This window comes from Pteropus alecto, unplaced genomic scaffold (assembly GCF_000325575.1).
Source record: "Pteropus alecto unplaced genomic scaffold, ASM32557v1 scaffold120, whole genome shotgun sequence".
Classification (NCBI taxonomy): domain Eukaryota; kingdom Metazoa; phylum Chordata; class Mammalia; order Chiroptera; family Pteropodidae; genus Pteropus; species Pteropus alecto.
In genome coordinates this window covers 1,083,758-1,093,896 of record NW_006430061.1, presented here as the reverse complement: position 1 = coordinate 1,093,896, position 10,139 = coordinate 1,083,758, and the positions used below count along the sequence as shown (strand labels likewise).

The 10,139-nt window shown below is 33.0% G+C and overlaps 1 pseudogene; it reads right to left on the bottom strand.

Annotated features, from left to right (window-relative positions):
- Window positions 1–3,683: 3,683 nt before the first annotated feature.
- Window positions 3,684–3,802, bottom strand: LOC112479389 (annotated as a pseudogene).
- Window positions 3,803–10,139: the final 6,337 nt, after the last annotated feature.

Genomic DNA, 10,139 nt, shown 5'->3' with positions numbered 1-10,139 from the left:
GAACTGCTTCTGGCACAAATCAAGTACTCCATAAATATTTGTGAAATGAATAAGTGTTCATTTGTAAAATGAATAATTAGAGTGAGAGGGCAAAAAGATAGAAAGAGTCTTAAGACTAGTAACAACACTGCACTGCTATTAACAGCCCTTAACTTCTAAACTCCAGACTTATTACACGAAATAAGTAACTGTTTTCATTGCTTAAGACACTGCAGTCAAAAACATTCCTTACCATTAAGGATATACAATAAATATTCAGTTAGTGGTAGATAGTATTAGCCTTATTCTAGATGTCATATTATTTAAGTCTACTATTAGTCTCATTCTACATATGTAATAATAATTTTATAATACTTGCAGCTCTCATCTGTGAGTTCTCTACATTCCTCTAAACTTGTAGAGCCTGAACTGCGCACCATTTCTAGAAAAAGATTGATCTGTGCTCTCACAAAATATCACAATGGGAAGATTTGGCCACTGATTCTTTTTTCATATAATGTTATTATTTATGCTTAATTGCAGCTGTTTGTTTAACAACTAAGTCACTTTGATGGTCATGCTTAACTTACTATATCTGATCTCTGGATTATTACCTTTTTCAAATTAATTTTGGTAGTTTTAAAAATGATAAGCATGATAATATTCATTATAACTAGTGGGATAATATTGAGATTATTAAGAAAAAGTTTATAAAACTAAACTTGCCATTTCCACCTCCCTAAGATAAGCAAAGTTAATAGCCTCCATGTATTTTTCATAAGTATCTTCATGTTTATTCAAATATATATACATATGTGTATATTGAAGATATGTTCTATAGTTGTGAGAAAAATGAGATAGTGCTATTTACATTATTTGCAACTTGCTTTAACAACACTGCAAAGACATTCCCTCAAATTTAGATAAAATACATTCTGCTAATACCTGCATATATTATAGTTGGGTATTCTATAATTATTTGTAGCTCTACACCTAATGACCATACAAATTATTTGCTACTTTTTATTACCATAAAAATGTTTCAATAATTATCTTTTATTGTTGTTTTTGTTGCTCTAAGTTTGATTTCCAAAAACAAACTATTAGATTTTTAAGTGTATATTTTAATTTAATAGTTACTATCTGATAACTTTCAAAAGAAGTTGTAGCAATTTACCCTCCCATTAGGATTCCATCATTCTTTCAACATTGAACATTATCACTCTTTTCTATTTCTGTCAATATGATAACAAATAGATTATCACTGATGTTTAATTTTATTTCTCTGATTATCTTTTTAAATGTTTATTGGCTATTTATATTTTCTCTTCTGTAAACTATTTGTAATCTATGAATTGCCTACTCATTAGCTATGCCCATCTTACAAAAAGAAAAATATTTTTCAATGTTTGAAATTCATCTGATTCCATATGTACACCTTTAGTCCCAATGGATGAATATTGATTAGTCTAAGATAATTAATTCATCTTGCATTCATTTATTCATGTAATAAATGTTTACTGAGCACCTACTGCATACCACAATGAACAAAGTCATTGCCTTCATAGAGTTAATCTTCTAGAGTAAAAAGATACACAGGCTAATCGATAAATATATAACATGTCAGGAGATGGTAAGAGCTGTATGAAGAAAAAAATCAGAATAAGAACAGACCAGGGATAAAAATGAGGGAGTTTAATATTTTATATAGGGTAGTCAAGAAAGCCCTCTCTGATGACAAATAATACTATACCACTTCACAGGTAGTGCAGGTACGTTATAACTGAGTATTCTCCATTTCTACCTCTGTCTCTTTTAACAATGCTGTCATTCATTTCGTTTATCCATAAGCTACAATAACCCAAAACATTGTTGCTATTATTATTTTAAATGAACAGTTATCTATAAGATCTTTTCAGAATTAGAAAAGTAAAAGATTTTATTTTACCTGCATTTATTCCTTCTCTAACAGACTTTCTTTATGTAGGTCCAAGATTCTGACCATTTTCTGACCATTTTCCTTTTCTGTGAAGAATTTATTTTAACATATCTTGCAAGACAGGTCTACCGGCAATAAATTTCCTTGCACTTAGGAGTGGCCAATGTGATGGAATCCTAGTCCATGGAATGGGAGCAAAAGTAATGCACACCTTTTCCACTTATTGCCTATAGGAGTTGCTAGCTCCTACCTCTAGCAACTTCTCTTGCATATTGTCTTGTCTATTATAGCAAACTTAGAAGCCACATGTTAAATATGGCAGGGCCGAAATAATAAAAGAAGCTGGAGCACCTAAATCTCTGCTTGGTTGAAAGCCACCTACTAATCCAGAACATCTGTTTTGGATTACCTTGAGAAAGAAAGAAGTAACTACTGTGCTAAACCACTGGCAAATGGAGTTTCTCTGTTAAACCAGCATGACCCTACTACATTATTCAATAACGTTTTGTAATATTATCTTCAAAGACTCTTGCACATCTTCTGTTAGATTTATTCTTAGGTATTTATATATTTCTTCTATTATAATTAGTCTTATATTGCATTTCTATTGCCTTGCCGCTAGTTTATAAACATACAATTTTTATAATTCTGTATACAGCAATATTGATAAAGTCTCTTAATTATAATAATGTATCTATAAATTAATTTTGGTTTTCAAAGTAGATAATCATATTATCCACAATGATCCTTTGACATCTCATTTCTCTCCCTGTCTATACCGCTAGACTCTGAAATTTTTTTTTCTGTAAATCCCAAATTCGCATTCTTTTGCCTTTTTCTTTTTCTCCAAAACTAAAAATTGGTCATTAAAAAAAGAGGAAGAAAGGCCAGAGCCACAGTCAGGGCCCAGGAAATGGACTCCCCCACTGCCCACTTCCCTCTCTTCTTCCCCAGTTCCCCATGGCCTCCTGGGGTGGGGGCCAGTATAAAAGAGTTTATAGACAGCCTCCACACAGTGTCCACATCTTATTCTTGATTATAAAGGGAATGCTTTTACTGTTGCAAAATTAAATGTGATATTTCAAGTAGGATTTTTGGTAGTATCTTATCTCAAATTAAAGAGATACCCTTCTATTCCAGATTTGTCAAGTTTGTTTTTTTAATCATAAATGAATTTAGAATTTTAGCATGCAATTTTCACCATTTATTGAGCTGCTCATGAGGTCTTTCTCATAATCTTTTATTGTATTGAATTATTGGAGGACAAATTGCTAATTGTCACCCTGTATCCATTCTTCCTTCTTTCTTTTAGGCAACAGGACCACCTTCAGTTCTAACAGAGCTTTTGATTGTTCAACAAGGCCAAAAAGGTGAGAAGACTTTCTTGATTTAAAAAAAAAAAGATAAAAGAAAAAAGTCAGGTTCTCCAAGCTCAGGGTTCCTCTTCTATACTGCAACCTACTGTACGTTCATGCATCACCTGGCTCTCATCATGTCACCCTGTTGGAATTTGGGCTTCAGACACCAACACAAGAAAATGGTGATACTTTATTTACTGATGTTGCTGAGAGTTATAAACTATCCTTTGTCTCTGATCTATATAGTTTCATATATTCTGCCAGTATCTATAAAAGTGTAACAGGCTAATTTGTTCACCTGCAAGCAGAGTTAAATATCAGACGCTTTATAGTTCTTGGATTTCATGTATTATATAGATGTTTTATTTTATTTTTATTTATTTTTGTTTTATTTTTATTTGTTTTAAAGCCTACAGCACCTGGTCTTCCTAGGTGGTCTTCCATCCAAGTACTAACCAGGCTCGACCCTGCTTAGCTTCTGAGATCAGACAAGATTAGGTGTGTTCAGGGTGGCATGGCCATAGCGGATGTTTTTAAATTTCCAAATATATGATATTTTTTCTAGTTATATTTTTCTTATTGATTTCTAATTTAATTACATGGGGATCAGAAAATGAAATATTAATTTAAATTTTAAGATTATTTTCTGGCCTAGTATATGCTCAATTCTGAAATACATTCCATTTGCCTTTTGAAAAAAATAAGTATTATCCAATCATTGAGTAGAACATATGTCCGGTCGATTGGACCTATTAATTGTCCTCTTCAAATTTCCTGTATCATTATTACATTTGGTCTGCTTGATAAATTACTGAAAGAGATGTGTTAAAATCTTTTATCAATTAATCCTTTAAGTGCTGTGTACTTTGCATTTACATATTGAAGCCATGCTACTGAATGGATAGATGTTTAAGATAATAATATGTTATTAGCATTTCATTCTGTTTTTTATTATGTAATTACTCTCTTTATCTCTAATAATTTTTTTGCTTAATTTATTGTTTGTTAATAAAGTTACATTGCCTTTCTTTCTGATAGTATTTGCCTGGTATATTTTTTAATATTGTTTTTTAACCTATCTCTCTATGTTTTAAAAATATCTCTTATAAGTCCAACATACATAGTTGAGATTTTCTTTGTTTAATCTAGTATAATATTTGCCTTTAAGTGATGAGTTTAATACATTTATATTTAATATGATTGCATCTATATTTGTGCTTATTTGTACAATCATATTGTGTTTTCTATTTGTCCCGCTTTTTCTGTTTCTTCTTTTTCTTCTCTCATTCTTTTGTTTTAGATTTATTGAGTTACTGTCTACCAGTTTGGAAGTTTGTATAAACTAAGATTAGTACTAGCTGCTAATAATCTTTCTAATATAAAACAAAAGAACACAAATAACAGTGGCTAAAACAAGGTGGAAATTTATTTCTCTTTCATTTAAAAGACTTCGGAGATAGTTAGTCCAGAGCTGGTATAGATTCTTTAACATCATCAAGAACCTGCATTCCTTCTCTCTCTCTGCAGAATCATCCTAGGCCATTGCTTCCATACTTAAAGCCATTCTCTTGGTCCAAGGTTATCTAAGATGGCTGCAGAAGATGCAACTATGTCATCTACATTGCAGAAAAGAGGGGAGGAGAAGGACACAAGGGCCCATCTCCCACCTAAGAAATTTCTTTTGAGGAATCTTTCTGGAAGTTTCACACTACACTTCTGCTTAACTAGATCTAGCATGGGAAGGCAGGAAATTTAGTATTCTGACTGGGGACACTAGCAACCTAAATAAAACTGAGGTTTTGTAACAAAGGCAAAACTCTTAGAAGATAACTTAGAAAAAAACCTAGGTGACCTTGGGCATGGTGATGACTTTTTACATATAACATCAAGTTCATGATCCATGAAAGAAAAAGTTGATAAGATAGATTTCATTAAAAATTTAAAACTTCTACAATGTGATACACACTGTCAAGAAATGAGATGAGCCAAAAATAAGAGAAATATTTGTAAAAGACACATCTGATAAAAGATTGTTATTCAAAATATACGAAGGACTTTTAAAACTCATCAATAAGAAACAACCTGATTTAAAAATGGCTAAAGATCTTCAAGGACATCTCATAAAAGAATATATACAGATAGTAAACAAGCATATGAAAAAGTACTCAACATCATGTTATCAGAAAAATTCAAATTAAAAGAACAATGAAATACCACTATACACCTATTCGATTGGCCAAAATCCAAAAAAACTGACATCACCAAATGCTGACTCTCATTCATTGCTTCTGGGAATCCAAAAACAGTTTAGCCACTGTTGGAAGACAGTTTGGCAGTTTCTGATAAAACTAAACATACTCATCATATGATCCTGCAATTGTACTTCTTGGTATTTATGTCTACAAAAAAACTTATGTCTACAAAAAACCCTTATGTCTACAAAAAAACTTATGCCTACAAAAAAACTTATGTCTACAAAAACTTATATCTACAAAAAAACCTGAACATGAATGTTTATAGAGGCTTTATTCATGATTGCCAAAACTTGGAAGCAACCAACATGTCCTTCGGTAGGTAAATGGATAAAGAAACTGTGGTACATCCAGATAATGGAATATTCTTCAGTGCTAAAAAGAAATGAGCTATCAAGCCATGAAAAGACATGGAGAATATGTCTTAAATGTACATTACTAAGTGAAAGAAGCCAATCTGAAAGACTACATACTGTATAATCTAAATTACATGACATTCTGGAGAAGGCAAGACTGTGGAGACAGTAAGAAGATCAGTTGTTGCCAGAGGTTAGAATTGGGGGAAGGGGAAGAGAATAAGCAGACCAAAGAGGGCCCAAATTATACCAGTGTGTGGCCCTACCAGACATAAAAGACGAACTCACTGATATAAAAAAAGAACCACAGAGAGATTATGGAAACAAAATTATCATACTTAAAATTTTAAATTCAATTAGGCTCAGCTAGAAAGATAAAGCTGAAGTTTTCTAGACAATAGCCCAGAGAGAGAAAGGGGTGGAAAATATGAGAGGTTAAGAGACACAGAATATTAATATCTAATGTAAATCCAAATATGAGTTCAGATAGAAGACAGAGAAAGAAGTTGGACGGAAGCAATATGTGAAGAGGATTTTCCAAAATTAGTGAAAGATACCAATATACAGACTCAGGAAATTCATTAAATCCTAATGGAAACAAATAAAATATACCTACAATTGGGCACACTGTAGTGAAACTGCAGAGCACAAAAGACAAAGAAAGAACTTAAGGACAACACTGGAGAAACATGGATTACCTATCAAGAACAACAGTTAGACTAATAGCTGTTTTATGGTCATAGACAAAGGAAGACCAGAGATATAATATGTTTGACAAGAATTATAAATATTAATTTGCACATCCAATGATATTATCTTTAAAGAGCAAGGACAAAAATATATTTTTCAGACAAATAAAAATGAGCTGGTTTGTAACTAGCTACCCTTGCTAAAGGAAATTTTAAGGGATTCACTTCAGGAGGTGGTAAAGTGATACAAGATGAAAGGTTTGCAATGCAAGAAAGAATGAGCAATAAAAAATTGGTTAAAATGTAGATCAATCTAAATAAATACTAAGTGTAAACATTAATAATGTATAAGCTATATGGATAAAAACTATCCATAGAATTAGGATATTGATTAAAAGTTAGGAAGTGTTGATCAAAGTTAAAGTGTTTTATATATTGTTTGAGAGAAAGATAAATTAGATTGATTTTCTTTAGATTTTATATGTTAATTACAAAAAAAATAGAATAGAATGTATAACTTCACGGGAGACATAAATGGGCCAGAAATAACACGCCTTAGGGCAGTGAAAATTATATGATACCATAATGAAGATATTTTTTAAATACCTAATAAAACAAGTATAAAATTCTGTAACTATGTTAATAGATGTTAACTAAATATTGTGTCAGTCATTTTGCAATACATTCAAATATCAAACCATTATGTTGTACACCTGAAACTTATATACAACGTTGTGTGCCAATTATACCTCAATTTTATATATTTACACATATATATCCCAATTATATATATATTCCAATTTTTGCAAATGGGCTTTGTATGTGTTGGTTGGGGCATGCCTTCAAAGTTTAGCCAGTTTACAACTCTGCCTTACTCCTCACTTTCTACTTGCACACAGCCTAAACGTCAGCCAGAGGTGATTGCTTAGGGCCTTTTGGGGTCTTTTCTGAGAATGAGCTTAGCTTTGTGCATGTACTTGTCTTTCCAGATTCCCAGGAACATGTAGGGGCTTTTCAAAATGCTTATTTCCCAAAGCATCTCATTCCTTAATCTTCGCTCTCAACTTTTAGGTTAGTTTATTGCTTGCCCTAACTTCACTGGTGAATTCTATCAAACATCTTTTTTCTCTGTGTGTTTCATTTTGGACAGTTTCTATTACTGTCATCAAGTTCATTAATGCTTTATTCAGGAATGTCTAATATGTTGTTAATACCACACAGTGGATTTTTTGCAAATCTCAGACATTGTAGTTTTCACCTCCAGTGGTATGATTTGTGTCTTTTTTTATACCTTCCATGTTTCTGTTCAGTCTTTCCTCTAGCTTCTTGAACATACAGAATACCATCATATTAACTATTTAATGTTGTTTTCTATTAATTCATTTCTAGAGAACTCTCGTGATCTAAAGAGGGTCCATCTTGAATCTACAGTTGGTGTCATTTAATTGATTTTTCACCTCTTATTACCTAGGGTTGTACTCTCCTGCTATTTTGCATCCCTGCTAAATTTTTATTGGATGCCAGATATTGTGAATTTTTACCTTTATTGGTCCTGGATATTTTTGTATTCCTACAAATATCCTTGAGCTTTGTTCTAAGAAATAGTTAAGTGACCTGAAAATAGTTCGATCCTTTTGGGTCTTGTGTATAAGTTTCTCTAGGTAGAACTAGAGCAGCATATAGTCTAAAGTTAATTTTGCCCCACTGGTGAAGCCACCCCCTTCTGAGTTTACTACCTGATTCCCTATGAATTATGAGATTTTTCTGCTCTGGCTGGTGAAAATCGGAATTTGTCACATTCCTGTTTGATCACTGAATATTGTTTCTTCTAACCCTTTAGAATGGATCCTTTCTTTGGTCTAGAGAAGTTTCCTCACTGACACACATGTACTGATCACCATGCAACTGCAGTTCAAGATGGACCCTCTTTAGATCGCGAGAGTTCTCTAGAAAAACTTTAAATCAGCTTTCTCCACAGAGACACTCTACCTTGCAAACTTAATGACTTTTATCAGGGATTGTACCTCTCTGAAAAATATTTAGAATTTCTTTGTCACCAAGGTCGTAATCAATTTTTGTAAATGTCTCAAATTTTTTTTTTCTTCCATAAAGTGTTTTACCTTCTCTGTGTGTGCTGGGAAAACACACCATTCTCAATCTGTGGCTTATGGTATAAACTCTAGGCTCTGAATTTCTAGGGCTCTTAGCCTTGTGAGGCTCAAAATCCTATTCTCTCTCCAGGTTATCTCTTTTATCAGTTTTATAGGGCTTGTTTTTGAAATAAAATCCAAGAATTTGGCTCTTTGTTCTTGCTGGGTTCCTTTCTGTCTTCGCTTCACTGAGGTAAACATTCTCAAACCCGGAGTCTAGTTTTAATAGTACAAGATCTGCAAGGTAAAACAGAATTGCCAAGAAGGAAAATTTTCTATAACAGTTCAAAATACTAGCCCATTACACATTTTATTAGTAGTAGTAGTCATCTCATTACATGGCTTAATTCCTTAGCTCTTTGTGCAATGCAGGGAAATATTGTCTTTAGAGTCTAAAAGAATTGTCACTGCTAGCCACTTCCAAGTTGGGTTATGTGGAACAAGTTACTTAAACTCTCTATTATCTCATTTGCGAAAAAGGAATAACGATATGTGGCCTGTGAAGATTAAATTAGTTATTATATATAAAGTCCCTGACACCATACATGATATATAACAACACCTCAATAAGTGTTAGACTTTAGTAAGAAAATATTTTTAGTGTCAAAAGAATTCTTTTTTTTAATTAAGTTTATTGTGGTAACATTGGTTAATACAATTATATAATTTTCAGGTGTACATTATAATTTGACATATGTATATTCTATTGTGTGTTTACCACTCAAAGTGGAGTTTCCTTCAGCTACCATATATTTGATCACCTTTACTCAATTTGCCCTCCCCCTACTCCCCTGTATTTGACCTCCTTTACTCTGTCTACCTCCCCACTCCTCCCCCTACCCTTTGGTAACCACTAGTCTATAGTCCATGTCCATGAGTCTCTGTTTGTTTGTACTGTTCATTTGTTGCTTTTAGGTTTATATCTCGCATATAAGTGATATCACGTGGTTTTCAACTTTTTCTGCCTGCCTTATTTCGCTTAGCATGATTAGCTCGAGGTCCATCCATGTTGTCAAAAATGGCAGTATTTCATCTCTTCTTATGGCTGAGTAATATTCCATTGTATATATGTACCACAGCTTCTTTAGCCAATCATCTATTGTAGGACACTTCGATTGCTTCCATGTCCTGGCTACTGTGAATAATGCTGCTATGAACATCGGTGTGCAAATATCTCAAAAGAATTCTTTAAGTGACTCAAATATAGGCTGAGGCTTTATTTGGTTGATAGGCATCAGGGAACACCTAAAGATGAGGTGACTTCTCGACTGAAACAAGGTCAGGGTTTTTCCAAGATATGGGAAAGTATGGGTCCTTGTGATTTTGGTTAGAAAGCAGGTTATTTGTTTTTACTCTAACTGAAACTAGAGATTGGAGGTCACTCCCATTTTCATGCCCCTGCTCAGGGTTAGCCGG